Source organism: Euprymna scolopes, chromosome 30 (genome assembly GCF_053919585.1).
Source record: "Euprymna scolopes isolate OS-2025 chromosome 30, ASM5391958v1, whole genome shotgun sequence".
NCBI classification, from domain to species: Eukaryota; Metazoa; Mollusca; class Cephalopoda; order Sepiida; family Sepiolidae; genus Euprymna; species Euprymna scolopes.
This window is the reverse complement of record NC_136511.1, coordinates 72,950,418-72,974,942: the sequence shown is the minus strand read 5'-3', so window position 1 is coordinate 72,974,942 and position 24,525 is coordinate 72,950,418. Positions and strand designations below refer to the sequence as shown.

Genomic DNA, 24,525 nt, shown 5'->3' with positions numbered 1-24,525 from the left:
TATATATATATATATATATATATATATATATATATATATATATATATTATACTTTTATTTATACACACACTATAAACTACACGTGTGCATGCATCTCTCAACTGTGATTTCCTTCGAAATGCAGCGTCATCAGGCTACTTAAGAGTAGGGGCGAAAAAAATAAATCCAAATTGAAACATGTATGCACATATGTAGCTTATAATGTCTTTATGAACAAAGAACATTATACAATAATACAATTCTATTTGTTATTGAACAGTATTTTGTAAACACCGAAGTTTCATTGTATAAACATCTAGAGTAACCCACAGCGATACAATCAGAATGTATATATATATATATATATATATATATATATATATATATATATATGTGTGTATGTGTGTATGTGTGTGTGTGTTCTCGCGTATAAAGTTATATTTAGAAGTATATTTGTGTGTGTGTGTATATATACACATACACACATTTTAATACAACGTTTTAGACGTTATTTTGTACGAAGATTACAGAGAACACTATCGAAGAATTATGTTTACGGCAGATGCTCGATTGAGCTTCAATTTATGGTCCATTCCTGTTGAACAAACACTGTCAACAATTTCCCCTACTCTCTGTCTAAAACTAAACGCAAATTCCATGAACCATTTTTCTCTCCTAAAATTCCCCGCCCGTGGAACTCTATATCGTTGTGCTGCTTCCCACCTCACTACAACAAGTTTCAAATCTAATGTAAATATGTTCTTGTTGAACTGAATTCTTGAATAATGAAATTCTATGTAATTTCAACTATCTGTCGGAGTCGTCTAACTGGCTACCCAACACTCGTAATCCTTTATCCTTGAGTAGCCTTTGAGCCTCGATACGCAGTAACTTTGTGTACAAAAAAAAACTTGAGGAATTGTATAAACTCAATAAATATCATAGCTTTTTTTTTTTATTTCACATGGATTAAAAAGAAAGTACATTTTTATAGAGCCTGCACTGTACTGTTTTATTATTTATTTGGGGTATTTTCCCCCCGAGTAATATATTCTGGTTATTTTGAATAAATTTATTTTAAGCTATTTAAAGTAGCGATCGTTAATTCATTTTTGGATCTTTTTTAATGTTCAGTTTCATTAGACAGGTCGAGGTTAGGGTTAGTAATGCTAGAGAAATCGAGCTCACTTATCGTCTACCAACACCATACTCTCTTTGTATTCTTTCTATTTTTAATATATAGATTTAATGATCTGTATGACTGTCTTATTATCCATCTCTCACACTTTGCTCTGGCTCTATGCCTGTATATGCCTATGTCTGTCTCTCTATCTCTCCCCCTCTCTCTCTCTCTTTCACACTTTCTTTCTTATTCTCTCTCTTTCACTCTTGTTTTCTTTATCTCTACTATCACATAAAAAGAACTTTGTGTGTGTGTGTTTGTGTGTGTGTTCATGTGTGTGTGTGTGTGTTTGTGTGTGTGTGTGTGTTTATCTGTGTTTGTGCGTGTGTGTTTGTGTGTGTTTGTGTGTAGGTGTTTGTGTGTGACTGTTTGTGTGTGTGTGTGTGAATGTTTGTGTGAGAATGTTTGAGTGTGTGTTTCTGTGTGTGTGTTTGTGTGTGTGTGTGTGTCTGTGTGTGTTTGTGTTTGTGCGTTTGTGTTTGTGTGTTTGTGTGTTTGTGTGTGTTTTTGTGTGTGCGTGTTTGTGTGTGTGTTTTTTTGTGTGTGAAGGTTTGTGTGTTTGTGTGTGTGTTTGTGTGTTTTTCTGTGTGTGTGTTTGTGTGTGTGTGCTCGCATGTTTGTATGTGTGTTTGCGTGCGTTTGTATGTGTGTTTGTGCGTGTGTTTGTGTGTGTGTGTGTTTGCGTGTGTTTGTTTATGTGTGAGTGTTTATGTGTGTGGAAATTCGTTACCCCTGGACTCGAAAACGGCTAGGCCAATTAAAAAAAAATTACACCTGTATGTACTTTATGCATCTGGAAATGTTCTTAGATAGTTTTGTATCGAAATAATGCATGCACAAAATAATCCGATAAAATAAATAACAAGCGATTTTGACTAAAGTAAACACCTTACACAGCCTAACCTCACAAGTGCATTTGAGAAGTTTTATTACCGTACAAGCAGGAAGTTCCACAGTATAAAATCAACAGTAGTCTTTTTTATATGACGTTCGAAATGAATGTTTCTGTTTAAAGCACAACGGAACCATGATACTTGTTTTTTTTTCATTTTAAACTAAAATTCAAGCCATTATCACCGTACACGCAGAAAGGCAAGTCATTAACATTAACAGTATGCTCTTTGATATGAGAAGGATGGGTTCGAAATGAATGGTTTTTGTTGAGAGCACAATTGAGCCGTAATGCATGGCTTTTGATTTTTATATTTTAATTCCAGCCATTATATTTTATAAAAATAATTTGATAAAATCAGCAGTAGGGTTTCTACAGTGCAATGTAGACTATAATGTATTTTAAAATACGTTACTCTGGGGAGGCATGTGAAGCTTCTTCCGGTGCACCGCGATGAGTGCCCAATTAGAAGTGGCAATCGATTTGATTAAAAATAGTTGATTTCACCGGTTTTGATGACAATAAAAATACGGAAGGGTGAAAAATTCGTTGATCGTCATTCAATCACAGGTAACGTCGGGATTTTTTGCTAATATATATATATATATATATATATATATATATATATATATATATATATGTGTGTGTGTGTGTGTGTGTGTGAGTGTGTGTGTACTTCTGTAGAAATATATTTTTTCTTATAATATATACCAATCCTTATTTTAGAAGCTCAATGTAATTACAGAGCAATATAGTTAATAAATGACAAAAAAATTATATTCTAAAGTTCATGATGTTTACCATCTTATAATTTATTCCTTTAATTCAGTTGACATTTACAATTCTTGACAGTGTCTGTTTCGTAGAGTAAAATCAATCACTTAATTATTATATCATTATTATCTTATATATTTTGACGGATTGATAGTTGCTATTTCTTCTGAGGAGTTAGCGCATAATTGAATCACTGATTGATATAATAATTAAGTGATTGGTTTTGCGCTACGAAACAGATACTGTCAAGAATTATAAATGTCAATTGAATGAAAGGAATAAATTATAAGATGGTCAACATCATTAAATTTGGAATATAGTTTTGTGGGGTTTATATTACTATACATATATATTCGAAAAAGTTATCAAAAACAAATATATAACAAATAAATGTTATCAAAGGCAAGATAAGTTATTTTTCTACCTACCTAGATATATTTTTCGTGTTTTTATTAGATGTAACATGTTTATTCAGCTCGAAACACATACAGTGTTTACCAATGTATTGGAAAATTCTAGATGGCGCCTCACTCCCTCTTTAACGCAGTAAGTTTGGGAAAAAGTGTTATAAATAAAAAAAACTAGGCAAATACTATTAAAATCCCGCCGAATATATGTCAAGCTATGTCACGGTAGCATATATTGAGCGAGTTTTTAACTGTATTTTATCCAGTTTTTTATTTATAACACCTTTTCCCAAACTTACCGTGTTAAAGAGAGAGTCAGACTCCATCTTGAATTTTCCAATACATCGGTAAACACTGTATGGTTTCCGAGCTGATTAAACATGTTACATTGGATGAAAACACGAAAAATATATCCAGTTAGGTAGAAAAATAACTTATCTTGCCTTTGATAACATTTATTTGTTATATATTTGTTTTTTCATAACTTTTTCGAATCTATGTGTACAGTAATACAAACCCGTTTTTTGTTATTTATTAACAATATATATATATATATATATATATATATATATATATATATATATATACATATATATATATATATATATATATATATATATATATATATTGTGTGTATGTTTTTCTTCGTCTTTTTTTTTTCGGAAACAACTAGCTAGATCTGGCTCAAATTTTGTACGCACCTTTGATATGATAAGGTGCAGGGACTAAGTATTAGGGTATACATTCGATGCTCAGTTAGATATTAATAAGGATTATTCGCCACAATGCTACATTTTCACTAGAAGTTTGCCATACGCCACTAATTCTAAGTCAACCAGCTACAGCATTTGTCCGTTTTTAACGAGCTAAAAAGACCAATATATCACATATTTTTTTCTTGCCTGTCTCTCCGTTCAAATTTTCTTCAGACACTTCTGCCCGATCTATCTGAAATTTTGTACGGACCTTTTTTATGATACGAGGCAGCGTACTAAGTATTATCATATACATTCGATGGACAGCTAGTAAAGTGTAGGACTTAATTAGGTTTAGTCACCACAATACCACATTTACTTCAGACGTTTTCTTGGAAACTGCCAGGTGGATCTTATTGAAATTTTGTGTGAACATTTGTTATGCTAAGATGCAGCGAACTAACTATTATGGTATCTATTTGATGCAGAGTTCGGGGTAAGTAATGATTAGTATTTAATGCAAAAATGAACAAGAATTTAACCATATTCAACCATTAATTTAGCATTAAGCATCAAGCATTTGTTCTATATCTAAAGATATTTAATTTTACTAGTTTTAAACCGGACAAAAATCTAATATACACATTCATATATATATATATATATATATATATATATATATATATATATATATATATATATATATATATATATAAGTATCGATTAATCCGAATCGGAATTAGGAATCGGAAAAATCGAAACTTTTGGGGGTATCAGAATCAGTATCGGAATCGGAAAATTATATTGCCTGTTTTCTGATCCCAAAAGCGATTTCTTTAATTATGATTTTTTTTATTAATTAAAACAAAATCTTGTGTTGCTGGTCGCACTAATAATAAAATAATAAATCTTTATTGATTTAAACTTTCAGTAAAATGAAAATCTATACATCAACCACTCACAAGTGTCTTATTACGTTCGAGAAAAAATTATATGCACATTTAACATACGTTTTTTTACGCCAATCGAGACAAAATAACCATTTAGTAGTTAAATATTTAGCGATCTACAAAGAATTGTAATCGAGAAGTACAGAATCTGTAATTGTATCGGAATCGGGAATTTAGTACAGAATCTGTAATTGTATTGGAATCAAGAAAAATAGTGGAACACACACACGCACGTGCGTGTGTGCGTTACTCATGAGACAATTCCAATATTTTCCCGATTCTTATACAATTAACAGATTTGTACTAAATTTCCGATTTCAATATACTTATCGAAAAAAAAAAAAAAAAAGAAATAGATCATCGAAGTTTCGTTTAGTTTTAGGCACGGGGGCGGGGGGAAGCAAAGTTATTGACAGTGGTTGTAGCTAGACTAGTATTTTTTTTGTTGTTGTTAACGCCAACTTTTGTTTAAAACTTTTGCTTCATGTAAACATTTTTGGCTATCTACAAATGTGTAGTAAAAATATATGTATGAATAGAAAATTTGTAAATCAAACAACTATACAAGTCTATTTATTAGTGGACACTAGGAAGGACTAATACATGTTGACATAAGCTCTCCGGAATTTTTCTTCTTCTTCTTCTTCTTCTTCTTCGTCTTCGTCTTCTTCTTCTTCTTCTTCTTCTTCTTCTTCTTCTTCTTCTTATTATTATTATTATTATTAGTAGTAGTAGTAGTAGTAGCAGTAGTAGTAGTAGTCACTGAGAGTTCTTATAGGGAGAAAAGAATAGGTTTACCGGGTTTGTATTACTATACTATACACATAGATTCGAAAAAGTTGTCAAAAAACAAATATATAACAAATAAATCTTATCAAAGGCAAGATAAGTTACTTTTCTACCTAACTGGATAATTTTTTAGTGTTTTTATTTAATGTAACATGTTTATTCAGCTCGAAAAACATACAGTGTTTATCGATGTATTGGAAAATTACAAATGGCTCCAGACTCTCTGTTGAACACGGTAAGTTTGGGAAAAGGAGTTAAAAATTAAAAAATATGTATATATATAAGAAATACTGTAAGGCCCCCACAGTATATATGTAAGATTATGTCACGGTTACATATATTGAGCGAGTTTCTAACAGTATTTTGTATAGTTTTTTTTTAAACACCTTTTACCAAACTTACCGTGTTCAACAGAGAGTCTTGCGCCATTTGTAATTTTCCAATACATCGATAAACACTGATTGTTTTTCGAGCTGAATAAGCATGTTACATTAAATAAAAACAAAAAAAAATTCAGGTAGGTAGAAAAGTAACTTATCTTGCCTTTGTTAACATTTATTTGTTATATATATATATATATATATATATATATATATATATATATATATATATATATATATTCAATTTTCACCCCAAACAAGGCACAGTGCCACTTTGAAGCAGGGGGCTTCTATCAGGGACGTAATAAGCAGGGGCATTATGAAGGGAGATGAGTAGAAAGATGTTTGTTCACATTACACTTGAACTTCTGCATATCAGTACAGTTGGGAAAGCAGAATCCCGGAAGGGAGTTCCAAAGACCTGCAGTTCTGGACTGGAGAAACTATTGGAGTAAAAGGCTTTCTTGCCCCTAGGGATCTTTACTGTAAACGGATATATATATATATATATATATATATATATATATATATATATATATATATATATATATATATATATATATATATATATATTTGACAACATTTTCGAATTTTTGTGTATAATAATATAAACCCGGTTTGCCTACTGATAGTAACGGGAGTTACTATCAGTAAGTAAGCTTACTGAGTCTGAATAATTACAAACCTTTTCAGATTTCCATTGGCCTTTTAGTCAAACGGACAGTCTATCAACTAGACGGGGTTGGGAGGGTCCTACTAATCGCCCCCCCCTTTTTTTTCCCGCCCTCGGCACAAATGAATTATTGTACCATTTTTATTGTTATCTTTTTTTGTTTTTGCACGTCAATAAAAAAATATTTTAAAAATTGGGAGTTAAGTAGGATGTCCCTCAGTATCAAAGGGTGAATGCGGTATTATGGTGAAAGGTACTAGCTGGGAGAAACTTTTGATTTTGTTTAGTTCTGGAGTGACAAGGATGACCAACGACACCCACAATCCCCCCTTTTGAGTTGTCCATGTGCCTAAGTTTTTTGTTCATTGTTGATTTTCAATGTATTTTTAACATGAATAAAGGATTTAATATCTCAAAATGTAGTGTGGAGGATCAGTCCTTCACGACTGAGACAATTTTTATTTTCGTATTTTTTCTCCACGTTAAAAAACGACCCTGGTGTCTTACTCTGTCCCCTGGGGAGGCATAGTAAATAGGTACTCTTCACTACTTCTGGCCTTTGGGCCAAGATCACAGTGTAGTATCTGTTCTTACGCTGCGCTTCACCTTCTCTGTCCTCGGTCAGTGGATGGGGAAATTCTTCATGACTGAGACAATATTTTAAATTTTTGCTCCTATCCAGAGCGCCCCTGTTTGGGGAGCTGGATTTTTCCCACATTAAAAACCGATTTTGTGTCTCTGCCCTCATGAGTAGGCAAGTGATTATGAACGTTTGCAAATGAATTTGCAGTGGAAACTTTTGAAAAAAACAAACAAAAATAAAACGAAGACAAAATCCGTTCGTTAATTTGTTTTAGATAAAAATATTTGTAGTAAACATTATTCGGTTTTCTTTTTATCTTAAATTCTTCTTAATACTAATCATAGAAGGAAGCGTATTTAAAAAAAAAAAGATAAATAAAAATAAAAACATAAATAAAATAAACAATAATTAAAGCTTTTATAGGTTAATTAAAATTTATTAAAAGATGCTTTCATTTCAAAAGGTTTGATGAATTTTATTGTAAACTAGCCTGGGTACCCGGCGTTTCCCGGATGTTCGAAGGTGTGTGTATAGCAAAAAGACCCCGAAAAAACATAAAACAATAAACAAGTGGAAGTATGCAGGTAGGCTCGAAGCCATGACACGAAGGCTGAAAAGAAAATTTGACATCTTACCCCTATTCCATGACGCGACGGAATTTGAAAATTAGAAAAAGTCAATCCAACTGATACAATGACTGGCAAAAATGGCTCGTAAAAAATTGACCCCTTCTTGTAGAAAACTGCCCAGTTAAGGAATTTATATTTTTGACCCATTTTTCGATATTTCTTGTCCGAGACATCGCGCTTCAAAATGACACCAATCTCGTGAAAATCCATCGCTTCTGTCGAAAGTTTCAGGCATACATACATACATACATACATACATGCGTGCATACATGCATACATACATACATACATACATACATGCATGCATACATGCATACATACATACATTTAACAGACAGGTGAGATTTATATTATAGAAGATGATTTGTTTTTAATCAGAATTTAAATATCTCCGATTGAAAAATGCCATAAAAGAGTACACATACACACACACACACACACCCACCCATATATATATATATATATATATATATATATATATATATATATATATATATATATATATAAACATAAAAATATAGCACGGAAATTACATAATTGTCGCGGAAATATTTTATGTTATTACTCTGTTTACCACATTGAGCTCTCATACCCGGATTTCCTCCTGGAATTATTCCATTATAACACTATATATATATATATATATATATATATATATATATATATATATATATATATATATATATATATATATATATATATATATATATATATATATATATTACTAAAACACAAAACAGTGCGCTATGTACACGTCTTTCGCTGCTCTGCAGCATAGCTTGACTGTAATAGGGACCGAACTTAGAAGTTTATTGTCGAATGCGTATACCGATACATTATGATCCCTTGTTAATATAATAAGCTATTTTTATTGATTTAAAAGTTATTTTGTTGTTGTTGATATTGAATATTGCATTATCTGTAAAAATCAACTACAACAAAATAAAAACTTAGAGGATAGGTAATATGATTGATTTTTTCCTGTGTTTATTAATTAATGAATTAACGTCAATAGTTTATTTATTATTAGAATCCTTTGAGATGAGGAATTTGTATATTTATATATTTATTTGCGGACTATTATCATCATATTCACAGTTGTTTTTTTCATGAAGTTTCGGCAAACTATTCCTCTGGCCTTTCATCAGGTGGTTAACCGCAGTGGGATACGAATGCTGAGTCTCTTAACTCTATCTTCAGTAATTACTGCCTTCCATAGTTGTTGTCGTCTCACCATGTTTTGGTCTACTAATTCTCCGGCTGGCTTTGAGTAGGATTGAAACTGCTGTCTTTAAACAATTCTCACCTGGAATTTTAGAGATTCAACGCCTCTATTCACTGAGCCGTATCTGAAAATAGAAGCGGATACAGTTAAGAGATTCAGCATTCCTATCGCGTCGCGGTTAACCACCTGACGAAGGCAAGAGGGATAGTTGGCCGAAATATCCCAAAACAGCAACTGCGAAGATGAGGATAACAATGAGCAAATAAATAAATAAATAACTGTTAATAGAAAGTATATATTTTATGTTAAAACATTTATAGATGTTATATCTCAATAAAAATAATACCCCAATTTCGCATTCCATGTACGAAATAAACCTTAATATACCCAATATTCGTAGCAGAAGAGATCCAACGAGTCACCAGCAGTGTAATCTATCTATCTATCTATCTATCTACTAAGCTATCTATCTATCTATCTATCTATCTATCTATCTACTAAGCTATCTATCTATCTATCTATCTATCTATCTATCTATCTATGTATGTATCTATCTATCTATCTATCTATCTATCTATGTATCTCTTTATCTTCCCGCCCCATTCTCTCTCTCTCTCTCTTATATATATATATATATATATATATATATATATATATATATATATATAAGGTGCTATATATCTGTCTGTCTTTCTGTCTGTCAGTTTTCATATTTACAAACATAATTTATACTTGGCGTAATATTTACGTAGAAAGCTTATAGCAAACACAAACCTTATATATATATATATATGGTTATGTATATATATATATATATATATATATACATATATATATATACATATTTATATACATATATATATATACATATGTGTGTGTGTGTTTTAAAAAGTTTGCCTACTAAACTCCTCCGTCAGTATTTAGTCTACGGACATGAAACTTAATATATAAGATTATTAAATATTAAAAACATATATGACGCATGCGTCATCACCGAGAATTGAAACCGAAACTTTTAGCTTACAATTTACTTTTTTCTTTTGACGTTAATGCTTGCGCTATGATAACATCTTTGCTACTAGGTTAAAAATTAAAATGTGGACAAGTAGCTATTACGTTACGCATGCATATACGTAATGCTGTCGTTCGAGCTTCACCTGGGCAATTCCATTTTTTAAAAAATTTTCACACTTTTGAAACAATTTTCCCCAACTACAACCCAAGTACAAAGTTTCGCATGGGTTCGAATACCCTATATATAAGTGTCATGTCTTTAGATCAAAAACTGACAGAGGAGTTCGGTGGGCAAATTTTTTTAAACAAATATATATATATATATATATATATATATACGCATATATAAATATATAAAGAAAGAGGTTTGTGTTTACTATAAACTTTTACGCTAATATTAATCAAGTATAAATATTGTAGAATATCTGCATGAATAAAATTACACGTAACAATTAACTAAGATGATCATCCCCTAAGAAAACCGAAAAAAAAAAAAAACTAATCTGGAATTGATTAAAATATGTTTAAAAAAAAAAAGCAAATTAGCTAGATCTTTTGCAGGTGAATGCAATTCCACGATCCATGTATAACAAATGTGTATTTTCTTTTTAAACAAGAACCCAAGTTGGCCCAGCTGGGCAAACTTGGGTCTTTGTACAGGAAAAATATCCAGTAAATAAAACGTTGTTTAGTAAATGGTTATTTTTTTGCATTTTTTTTTTTGCATTTTTTTTTGCATTTCCAGACACCAAACGTGGATAAATATCACTAAAACATCCGCTGGGTCATAAATTTCATTTAAATACCTTACTTGCGTGGGTGAGTTGCCTGTAAACCGCGTCACACACACACACACACACACACACACACACACACACACACACACACACACACACACACACGCACACGCACACGCACACACACACACACACATTAGGAAAATTTATAATAAGATAAATAGAAAGAAAAGGTTTTTAATATGAATACGTACAAAACAAAAATTATATCGAACATTATGCCATTCTTTTGTTGTTTAATATTATTAGCTTCACAGGGTGATTATGGAACACGAACTGACGACCTGGGTGTTCAAATCCTGTTCGTTCTACCAAAATCAATTAGGATTTTGGCAACATACTGTGTTCCCTCCTGTAAAGTGCTCGGTGTTTTTCTAGAAATAACTCTGGCTAGAAAGTTATCGGGGAAACCAATGCCAACAATAACTTTTTTCTATTCGTACGAGATGCTGCTGCTGCTACTGCTGCTGCTGCTGATGATGATTACTTTAGCAGCCAGCCAACAGGTGGTTTACCCTCTAACGAATACAGCTAGGAAATTCAGTAATAGAAAATCAACCGATAGCTTTTAACACAGTGTGTATTATTATTGCCGTTGCTATTATTACTGTTCATTTTTATTTCCTCTTTTAGTAGTAATAGTAGTAGTGGCGGTAGTTGTGGTGATAATAGTAGTCGTTATACAGAGTCGACCAAAAACATACCACCCATGAAATCTATTTATCTATCTATCTTTCTGTCTATCTATTAGATAAAAGGAACTTTGTCTATGTGTGTGTGAGGAACGGAGGGAGAGAGAGGGGGAGGGAGGGAAGAGAGAAGAAAGTGTGTGTGTGTGTGTGTGTGTGTGTGTGTGAGAGAGAGAGAGAGAGAGAGAGAGAGAGAGAGAGAGTTCCCAAATAGACGCCTAAAGGATGAGGACGATCTTTTAGGAAATTTCACACAAACGTAATTTACAAGCCTGGCAGTGTTCTTAGATATGTTTTTGAATAGGAATGTTTTCGATAAGTGTCGATAATCGAAAAAATCGTATCATAGAAGAAACCGGCGATTTTGATAAGGGTTAACGCAATATACATCAAGTGCATTTGAGAAATATTATTGCCGTACAAACAGGAAGGCCCGGTATATAAAATCAACTCTATGTTTTTTTTTTCATGTGACGTGTTTGAAATGAATGTTTCTGTTTAGAGCAGAATTAAACCATAATACTTGACTTCATTATTTTAAACCAAAATTACAGGCTGTTATCACTGTATAAGTACAAATACTCCAAATATAAAATCAACAGTAGGTTCTTTTATATGACAGGAGCGCGTTTGAAATAAATGTTTCGTTTTGGAACACAATTGAACAATATAACTGAACTTTGCATTTTAAACTTTAATTCATGGTGAGATCCTTCTATCGATCCAGTAGATATCTCACTGCTGATGAAATTCTTTACCTATATGAGAGCCAGGTACGTCCAGGAATAGAGTACTGTTGCCACATCTGGGCAGGAGCTGCTAGGAAAGTTATCCTGCATTGACAGAGTTCAAAATAGACTTCGTAGCTTAGTGGGGAATGCCCTTTTCTCTTCTCTGCAACCCCTTTCTCACAGAAGAGATGTTGCGAGCCTGTTTCTGCTTTATCGTTATTTTCATGGCAAGTGCTCGTCTGAGCTCCAAACTATGGTGCCCCCTCGCCAAACTTTCACCAGAAACACTCGTCTATCTGAAAACACTATTAGTAAATTCCCCTACTCTTTATCTGTGCCTTAACCTTAACGTAGATTCCATGAACAAAGTTTCTTTCTTAGAACTGCACGTTTCTGAAAATGTCTTCCGTTTCTCTGCTTTCCAGCTGACTATAATACAGCCGTCTTCAAGTCCAATGCAAACAAGTTATTGATGAGCCGTTCCACTTAAGTTAATAAATGTACCGAATCTCCACTGCTAACGATTAATGTGATTTTGATACTCTACACACTTTAACACTTATCCTCGAGTGGCCTCTTGGCCTTGATAAGTGGGGACTCCTATGCAAAATAAATTCTTTATAAAAATGATTATATAAAATCACCAGTAGGTTCACAATAGTGAAATATAAACTTCAATGTATTACTTCGGGAAGGGGGCATGTAAAACTTCTTACTCGTGCACCGGGTGGGTCCCCAACTAGAGCAGGCATTTAATTGATTCGATAAAAAAAGTAAGCGGTTTCACCGGTTTCGATGTCAATCTATATATATATATATATATATATATATATATATATATATATATATATATATATATATAAGTGAAAGTGTCTATCTGTTTGTGTGTCTGTGTATCTGTCTGTGTACATTTCCCTATGCAATAATTCTGTTAATTTTTAGTCTACAGACTCGAAATTTTATATACAGGGTACTGAGATTAAGGAAAATCTTTGTAATCCGTTTTCGGCCAAAAGATTGGCTGTTAAGGGGTCAAAGTTACACGATTTGACCTTTGAGATCTCTAGAAAACTCCTCCGACAATTTTTAGTATATACACTTGAAATTTTAGATATAGGTTCCTTGGACATGGATCTAACTTACTAACTTGATTTGAACCCAAACGATAAATGTTAAGGGGACATAATAGGGGTCGAAGTTAAAAAAAAAATTGACGCTTTTTTTTTCTTTTTGCTCAACATACACCTTCAAACACCCGGGCAACGCCGGGCTTAAATGCTAGTAAAATATAAATAATAATAATAATAACATACAAAATTCGTTGATCGTCATTTAATCCCGAACATCGTCGGACCTCCCTGCTAGTTTATAATAAAATTCAGAATGAGTTTTTTAATTCAAATATATTTGGTACGGGCAACCTGCAGTGATAGTATCTGTTCCAACGTAAAAGAATGTCTCACAACCTTACTTTTATCAGCGTTCAACGCTAAACACACTTGGATTACGTCATGCTCAATCGTCAAGTACTTTCCCTTTGCGACTATCCTTACTTGCGATCTGACAGTTTTTACTTCAAAAATAATCTGGGAATTTACATTTCTGAATTTTCGAGATGAGGATTGGTTATATGTATTATTATTCATCGGACTACTGTTCTCATCCTGATATAACCTCCGACCTTCTTCAGGTAAATCTTGTCCAACTCGGGAATGTTTCTGTCGAACTCGGGTATTTGGACAGAATTTCGAGCGGAACCCTTTATTTACTTCACGGTGGTAGCGCGTGTCCTTGTTTTGTCAGCCATAGATAGAGGTCCTAAGTAATTCGCAAATGTATATTTCGATCGCCCACACTGAGTATTGAACCTTCAACCTTCAGGAGAATATCACTTTTACAATAAATTTTTCCAGTACTCTAACAACTGCGCCACGGGTCCTTGCATTCCGCTCGAAATTTCGTCCAAATTCCCGAGTTCGACAGAAACATTCTCGAATTCAACGATACAACTGAAGAAGGTCGGAGGTTATATCGACCGAAACGTTGTGAAAATCACACTCAACACGAGAGCAGTAGTCCGAGGAATAATAATACATATAGTCTGCGAATTGTTTAGATATAGATTGGCTTTAGGATAAATAAATTTAAAAAAAATTCTAGGAGGGGTGTTCAGGTCAGCTGAGTGTGAGGCATATTCAGGAACATAGTTCCGATTAATGAGACGACGTATCACAGAAGATTACTAAAACAAAAACTATTATGACTGACATTTTGTGGACAAATTATGTCATTTGCACCTTATATGATCATTGTATTGTAGAAAGGTTAGTGAATGGTATCATTGCAGAGCGTCACGATTAACAGCGGTCGATAAATTCGAACCCGGCAACAGAAGCAATTTCTGGGTTCATTAGCAAGGACTTAATCAATTTGGCCACTGTTTACCCCGAGAAATGCCGTTGAAATTTAAACATTTATTTGTAAATGTTTTTAACGTCTGTCAGAGTGATCTACTCATTATATGATGATCTGTGCATAAGAGCTAAATTGACCGGCTTTAATTAACTGAAAGTGCTGAACGATAAGAAACGAGTTTCTTAACGGAACTGACATAATATATATATATATATATATATATATATATATATATATATATATATATATATATATATATATATATATATTTAAAGCCCCCCTCTTTGGGTAGAGCACTGTCGTAAATAATCTCACCCACTACTTAATTGGCTGAAAATGCGAAGCTCGTTGTTTGTTAGTTTACGAGCAGGCGATTTGAGCACTATAAAAGTGGTGGCGGGTGTCTATTTAAATAAACATTCTGACGAGTTATTTACGGGTGTCGATTCCATGGTCGAGTGGGAGAACTGCCGACTGTCAACACGACGGTTCTAGGTTCAATCTTTGACTTGGGAGAGATGCTAGTCTAGCGGCACTGATGAGTTGTGATACAACGATATATATATACACACATGCTTGAATTTTGTCTTTGACAATCGGGCGATTCCATCATATAAAAAGGGATGACAGGTGAATTTATATAAGTGAAGGTGTCTGTTTGTGCACATTACCCTATTAAAATACTCAGTCAATTTTCAGTCTAGGGGCTCCAAATTTGACATAAGGGGTATTGAGATTTGGAAAAAATATTTTTAATCGTTTTTCAGCCAGAAATTTGGCTGTCAAGGAGTCAAAGTTCAACGATTTGACTTTTGAAAACTCTACCAAACTTCTTATCTGATTTTGGGTCTAAACACTTGAAATTGTAGATGTAGGTTACTTGAACATAAATCAATCCTTTTACCTTAATTTAAGCCCAAACAATAAATGTTAAGGTGGTAAAATATATATGGGTATAGTTAGGCAGCATTTTTTCTTTTATACATGTTTTATTGAACAGCAGCGATACTTCCTTGCGATCCGTTTTTTCTATTTAGCAGGAGACTGTTTGAACGTTCTGTTCGAGTGTAAAAAGAAATTTGTCAGAGACGCGAACGTTTTCGATTTCTATGAGTCGTCTTCAGGCGAGTGACGAATTAAAAATTACGTTTAGTCAATTTATTGAAAAATCAATTAAAATCGTTTCAAATCATTAAAAGAACTTAAGCGTACAGTCCCCCTCGTTTTAAGCCTGATTAATTAATTTATTAATTAATTTATTAATTAATTAATGGTCGGGTTGTTTGTACGAATTAGTAGTATTTCATGATTAGGAGACGCAGGTTAAAATGAGAGATCGCTAAAATGGCGGTGTTTTTTTACAAATAAATCACCACTTATCAAAGCCTGCTTGCCACTCGAGGCTAAGGGATAATGTGTGTGGACAGTTGACAATGCGGCAATATCATAGTAGTCGTTAGTAGTAGCGATTTGGTAAAGAGGATTATTTAATGGGGACTACTGATCAAGAACATGTTTACGTAGGACTTACAATGATCATATTGTAGTCAGCTGGAACGCATGGAAAAGAAAAGAAGTTCCACAAGCGTGAAGTAATAAGAAAAGAAGTTCCACAAGCATGAAGTTATAAGAAAAAAAAAACTTTATTCATTGAATCTACGTTTAATTTTTAGCACAGATAAAGTGTGGGGACATTATTCATAGTGGTTTCAGTTAGACGAGTGTTTTTCGTGAAAGTTTGGCAAAGGCGTACTATAGATTGGAGTTCAGAATAACACCTGCCATGAAACCAACGATAAAGCAGAAACAGGTTCGCAAAGTCTCTTCTGTGGAAAAGAGTTTGCAGGGAAGAGAAAAGAGCATCCTACGAAGTCTATTTTGAATTCTGTCAAGCAGGATAAAGTGCTTCTAGCAGTTCCTGACAGGATATGACAACGGTACTCCATCCTTGGACGTATTTGGCTCTTATAGAAGTAGAGAATTGCATCGGCAGTGAGATATCTACTGGAGCGGTAGAATAATCCAACTATTTCTCCAGCGACTTTGGTAACAGATTAGATGTACGTGCTCCATTTCAGTACTAAAGTTAGGTCATAATAAATTGAGAACTCGAGACAGAATCATCTCTCATCTGTCTTGTTTGAGTAGGCTAACCATTCCACATTGTGAACATTGAAGTCTCGACGGACGTGAATGTTAGCCGATAGACGTGGTCAATTTTCTCAAATATGCTTTTAAAAATAGTAACTCCGTTTTTGTGGGGGTGATAAAGAGGAAATATAAACGCAGTGGTGTGAGCAAGTGCAACCCGAAAGCACATATAGGGTAATATACGGTCTTCTCTGGAGATGTCCATACCACATGTAAAGCCATCACTAATGTAGGCACATATTCCATGTCCATGGCGATCTTGCGAGTAAGAATTTTTTATGTTAAATTAGAGTATCCTTTAATTACAAACTTCTCTTGGGAAATAACCCGTCCAATGCAGTTTCTCTTAAAATAATAGGTTTGATTTGGTCTCCTGTAATTTGGTTTGAACCTCTGGAAGGTTAAAATGTAGCTCCCTTATGTCGGCCAAGTAGACATAGTAGTGGGGGTCTACGTTAGAAGTTGGAGTTCTGGGCTTAATCATGTATTCTTTCTGGGTACTTTTCATGATAATTTCGTTTTACACTCGAACAGAACGTTTGAACATTGGCCCGCTAAATGGAAAAAGAAAAAAAAGCGGTCGCAAGAGAAACAAATAGGAATCATCTCTGATGTTTAATGAAACACACACACATATTATTATTTTTTTACTATAATAATTAAATACCTACAGACACTAGTGTTTACTCTCCTTTCGAGAATCTTCAGTGCAAGGTGTCACGAATAACACCAGTCGAACGATTCGAACTCGGCAACACGAGACATCTCTGGCTCGATTGGCACAAAGACCGTATCCATTCGGCTACCAATTACCGCGTGAAATAACGTTAAATTTAAACATTTTAATTTTAAATGTTCTTTATGTCAGTCAGAAAGTAAATTAATCGTTATACGATAATCTATGCATAAGAGCTAAATTGACCGACTTTAATTCAACTGAAAGTGCTCAACGATTAGAAACTAATTTCTTAAAGGGGCTGTCATAATTATTTTTTTCTATAATAATTAAATACCTACAAACACTAGTGTTTCATCCTTTCGGGAATCTTCAGTGCAGGGGTCACAATTAACACCAGTCGAACGATTCGAAGTCGGCAACACGAGACATCTCTCTCTCTCTCTCTCTCTCTCTCTCTCTCTCTCTCTATATATATATATATATATATATATATATATATATATATGTATATATATATATGCGTATCGGCGTATTTTATTGTCTCTTTAATAAAACATACGTAATCTGTATGAATTAAGCTATCATATGTAAGCGTATCTTACGGCCGGGCAACACTGAACGGCCTGCTAGTTATAATTATCATAATAACAATAACAAGGATTGTAACAATAATGATACCAATATTAATAATATTTAGCTTCATTGTTTTGTGGCATATCAACCCTTTTCTAGTTATTTAATGACGAATCTAGTAATTAAAATATATATATATATATATATATATATACAAAAAAAGTCTCCTGCTTCAAATTATTTATATCTTAAAATATTTATTCGTGATGTTTTTTTTTTCCGCCCCCGTCAAAAGGAGGGGGACCTGTAAATAAACCCTTGTCCGTTCTTATCTCAATAATTACGCCGTAATTTTTTTTTAATTTTGCACAAACTTTAAACATGATATACGTAAAAGAGGTAACAGAACGGATTTTCCGGGAAAACTCCGATTGCCCCTCCCCCAGGGGTGCCTTTCCGGTAAAGATGGCTAAAATTAACAGTTTTGTGCTTATTGAAAAAATTGATGCCTTGGATTTTTATAAAGCTTTCTGTAAAGTTGTAACTAACTGATTTCTACATAATTTTGTTTGTCTATAATTCGCGATAACTCCTGGGTGTGACCCGGGCCCTCTTTTAAGATTAATAAAACACTCCATTTTGGGGACTATTTTACTATATTTGTCTAAAATTTTCTGTGTACGTCTATTTAGCACGTTTTGCTTGGTGATGACTTCGGATTTAAATATGTTAAGGCCTTGGGACTTTGGGGGCTAAATAGTGGGGGGGCAAATGATGGACTTGGTAATTTCTTTTTTTGCATGGTGCAGAACTCAAATTTACATATGGTAAGGACTAAAACTGCGCGGTTTGTTAATTTTCACCATGATTTGACGTCCCGTGGGGACCTTTGGGGCTAAATGGGACGGGGGGACCCTTGTTAACCTTGTACTCACAGCGAACTATGCATGCTCCACTTGCTTGTTTTGTTTTCCATCATTTGAATACTTTCGAGTTATATAACATCGAATACATCAATTTTGTCAAAAAAAAAAGAAGGTTTTGTGCTTTAAACTTTTTTATATCTTCAATTTTTTATTTATGGCATTTGGTTTGATTGTTTGGTAAAGGAAACTTGTTGTTGTTGTTGTTTTTGATTTTACAGAAGATGACTGAGTTTTCCAAAACGGCAGAGAAAAGTAATTTCAGCCATTTTTGGTGCACTCTAATAGGTGCAGCTTTTTTGCAAGCGTTTCATGTTAGTGGAACAGATACCGCAGGACTGCTTCCGCGTAGACCACAAAATAGTCATCTTCAAATACAATGTCAGCATCTTCTTGTTATAAACCGTTTCCCAATAACCTAATTAATCGTGTTCCTCAATTTCGCCTGATAATTGTTCATTCTCATTAAAGCTCATCCTCTGGTTCTTCTTGGCCTTGATAAGTATTACCCAAACAATAACAACAACAAAAATAACCTCCAGTGTGCTTTATGCTAATTAACTTCAATAAGGTCAGGTATTTTTTTAACCTTCCAAAGTTCACAGATAATCTTCTTTTTTTTTACAAGGGAGTCACCACTTATCAAGGCTCGAAGGCCACTCGAGGATAAGGGCTAACGAATGTAAAGTGGTAGTTTAGTAATCGTCAGTGGTGTAGATTGGGTAGACTTTGGAATATTTAAGGGGACGGCTTAACAAGAACTTGTTTACATTGGACTCGAAAAATACTATATTGTAAAGCAGGCCAATGGAACAGTGTTCCATAAGCGGGTAGTTCAAGGAAGGAAACTTTGTTCATGGAGTCTGCGTTAAGCTTGAGGTACAGATAGAGCGTGGGGGAGACTGTTGATAAAGGTTGTAGCTAGTCGAGTGTTTTTGTAAAAGTAACCCGTCCAAATATATTTTTGATCAATTTTTTTTTTTGATTCTTCTATAAAGTTTCTATATATTTTTTTTAAACGGTCGTCCATAAATCCTAAATCATAAACACGTAAACGACTCGTGTTTTACTACAAGTAAAAGCTAGTATCCCTCTAAATTGACCTGGTTTTGATTTGTTTATTTATTTTATTTTATTTTATTTTTGGAATGAAAAAAGATTTTCTGAAAAACAAAAGAGAATAAACGATGCCATTTCAAACATCATACAATCGAGGTGCAGACAAACTGCAGTGTTGACGGGTAAAATGTAAACACAGTGCATAGACTCTCAATAGGTCACTGATGCAGACAGCACATAAACATAAACAAACACATTAACAATAAACATACACATTTCCCTCCACAACACACACGCATCTAAATGTATACTAAAAAGAAAATGTGACCCGTCGGGTCACCTATTAAGCTCGGATTACATTGTTAGAAAGAGCCAACGTATTTACCGAGCCAGTTAAATATAAGAAAAAAAGAAAAGACACATTTCGCAATATAATCTTACCCTTCTCTCTTTCTCTCACCTGTTCGCCCTCTGTCTGTTCCTGTCTGTCTGTCTATCTGTCTGTATGTATTACCGTATGGATGCCTGCCTTTATGTCTGTCTCTCCCTCTCTATCTCTCTCTCTCTCATGTATATATATATATATATATATATATATATATATATATATATATATATATATAAATATATATATATATATAAATATATATATATATATATATATATATATATATATATATATAGTAAGTTAAAAATATATATGGCGATTAAGCTACACTGAATACTCCGCGTTTCATCCACTCTAAGACTCTTCAGGCTTAAGCGCGCATAAGCCTGAAGATTCCTAGAGTGGATGAAACGCGGAATATTCAGTGTAGCTTAATCGCCATATATATTTTATAACTTACTAACTAGCTCTACCGATGTATTGAGCACTTTTGAAGTAAATACTTAAAGTTTACGCATAAATTTATACTTTCGTATATTAATTTTGTGTGAGTAAATTAAGTAGTTATATATATATATATATATATATTGTTTCTATCTTTCGCTCTCTCTCTCTCTCTCTCTCTATATATATATATATATATATATACATACATACATTGTTTCTGTCTGTCTGTCTGTCCGTCTCTCTCTCTATATCTGTCTGTTTCTCTCTCTGTATATATATATATATATATATATATATATATATATATATATATATATATATATATAAATTACAATAAGTTTACCAAGATACTCAAAATGGAAAACTTAAAATATATTATAAATATTAAAGAGTTAATATTTACAAGTAAAGTAATCTCAACTAGTGGTAGTTTCCTTCAGTCTCGATAGACTATGGATACACACTTTAAGAGTGCCTGCGTGTGGATTTTGTGGCGAGAGGTGCGCATTCTCTAACCACAGCGCTCCTGATCCGGCGTTGTTAAATACCAGTAGCACGTTGAGGTCCGAGATGACTGGAAACAATGTCGAGATAAGCGGAGAGTACCTACACCACCTATAATTCCCAGAATTCTCATCTGGTACTAGCCAGGCTCGACGTTGCTTAACTTCGGTGATCTGACGAGAACCAATGTATCAACGTAACTATGCCGTTTACAATCGTATTATCTACTCTCTCTCTCTCTCTCTCTCTCTCTCTCTCTCTCTCTCTTTCTCTGTCCCTGTCCGTCTCTTATTTTGAATTCGGCCCCAGTGGATCAGAGGGGAATTGCAAATTGCATCATCATGATAACTGAACTAATGAATTTATGACCTGAAAGTTCCATCTCTCTGTTGCAGATATTGACATTGTGAGAGTCTAAGAAAGCAACCCCTGTCATAGGCGTGCATCTGAAGCAGGAATATGTCGTTGAATTCCGGCAAGAGTTCGTTGAGAATGGTAGTAATTATGTAGGAAAATACATTATAGAACACATAAGGGTACCACTCCAGTCTTCGTAGTTTTTCACCTTTTTGAGTTAAAAAAATATAAGAAGCTTAATTTTATGAACGACCCTCATATCTTAACAATTTTGTCTCTTTCCTCCACTTGTTGAAAAAGTAATTTTTCATCTCATGAAAACTACTTATCTGCCCAAAATTTAAATGTGATATTCATTTTCAGCACCATCGAAAACCATGAAAAGTTGCCATTTTCAAGTTTTTTGAGGAGTTGGAAAGAAACTTGACATTAACCATTTTTTTTCTAGGGGTTAAACGACGCTGGGTCACGTCGTAAAAATTTAGCATTTTTCATTTAAGATATTAAATAAATTATAAAGAAAATCTGTTTCGCAGGCAATTAAACACACTTGTCATGGTATAATTATTATAATAACTACTGGGCAATACCGATTAAATTTTATAAACAAAAAGAGCAGAGGATGATGGATTTTGTTCATATGTGTCTCTGACTAAATCTGCCCTCGTGAGGATGCAAGTAAATGAGGACATTAGTTTAAATTATTTTTCTCCAACAAATAAAAACAGGTTACTTTAAAATTAAGAATAAGCGAAAAATATCCTCCGAATTAAAAATAAAAATAATAATTCAGCTTAGAATAATACTTCGTAATGAAAACAAATATTTAATAACGTGCTCCGTTTCAATTAAACTATCACAGTTATTTCCCCTGTTGGTTTTGTGGTTTTTGGTTTGAAAATAAAACGGTTTCACGGTTTCAGATTTCAGATAAAATCAGTTAAATCAAATATAACTTGAAATTTAAATAAACTAAATAATTCATATTTTTTAATCAGTACAGTTGGAACAAAGCTATTATGTCGAATAAGTAATGTCATCGAGGTAATTATTTAAATAGATTTAATTAAATGTGATATGTTAATGACCGTAACTCAATGTAAATGTGGTTTGAAGAATGCTATACATATAATATAATGTCTTCGTTGACAAAAGTATCCTAATATGGGCATTAATATTTCTTGACCAGGAGAGGTGTACTCACATTTGGACTTTATATTTGTTTGGTCATTGGAAGTTGTACACACAGACACACACACACACGCTACTACTTTAGGGGCGAGGGTCCACAATAACACCTTAACTTTAATCGTAATTCACGTTAGCTTTTATTTATTTTTTTTAGTTGAATCATATTGTGTCGAATAAATTCACCTCATGAATTCACGGTCTTATTAAAGTGAAAGCCAAAAAATAAAAAAAATCGGAACTTTAGACAATTCTCGACACAAATTTTGCATAACTCTGTTTTTCTCCTTCTCTACTTGCACGTGGCACCATTTCGAAAACAGATAAATAATAAAAAATAAGAACGTTACTTGTTATCGTGTCAAAAGAAGCAAAAATCATACTCACATGATTATGTGTCTTTTAAAAAACATTTACATAACCTTTTTTATTGTTATTTATATATCTGTTTAAGCTTTTTTTGTCAATGTACTAGAAGGAATTCAGTGATTACAACCCGTTCTGTTTGTTCACCTGAATCCGACGGCGCAATACTACACCGTTCAGTACTGTAAAACTGAAACGAAGCTGTTCTGCTTGAAAATGGCGCTATTTTCTTCTTGTTTATATTTATATCGATTCTTTGCTTTAAAAAAAATAAAGTAATTACGTGTTTACTTTTTTAATATCCCATTTTGCTGTTTCGGATTATTTTACTAAAGTAAGTAAAGCTTCATTATTTTTCAAAACTGTTTTTGATTCTTTGTTTTTCGATGTTTCGTCTATATTATTTAGTAAGAGTGTTTAGGAGAAAAAGCCAACAAACGACTACCCGAAAATATATATATATACAAGAAATTAATGTTCCATAGTCAATAAAAGTTCAGTTCATATTTTTTTTTGTTTTGAAATAGTTTTTAATGCTATTTACTTGAAATAATTTCAGCGAATGAAATTAAAACGAAATTTGAGGTGATAACTACTTAAATGAATTTTTATATAAACTACACATGCCATAATCAAATATTCCTCAAGCACAAAGAAAAACGGACAACATTAAAATATGTTTATAGATATTCCTTACGTTGAAGGAACTCTCTTAAATTGTTAACACAGAATGCTCAGGTGTCCGTCCTTCAAAGTAAAAACAGGGGCTCTCCATTTCAAAGTCGCTACCATTTCGATTTTTTTAAAACCGATTGGTGAATTAAAAAAAATGTTTTTTTACAAACTACTTAAAAATACAAACCAATGAACTTTTCTACCATAAAAGTAACTTTTATTGACTATGGTAACATTTATTTCTTGTATATTTATATTATTATATATATATATAACATTTTCTCTTTGTAAGGAAACATCATTTTGTTGGTCACTCTTGGATACGAATGGAAACAAAGTTGATATAAAAAATATATTTTCGCTAAAAATTATCTTTACTTTCATCATATTTTACTTGGGGTAAAATTTTT

The 24,525-nt window shown here is 33.1% G+C and overlaps 1 protein-coding gene across 1 annotated transcript in view; it reads left to right on the top strand.

Moving 5' to 3' along the window:
- Nucleotides 1–24,525, top strand: part of LOC145254836 (pappalysin-1-like) — a 654,441-nt gene that overhangs the window by 4,371 nt on the left and 625,545 nt on the right. The gene's annotated exons all lie outside the window — the stretch shown is intronic.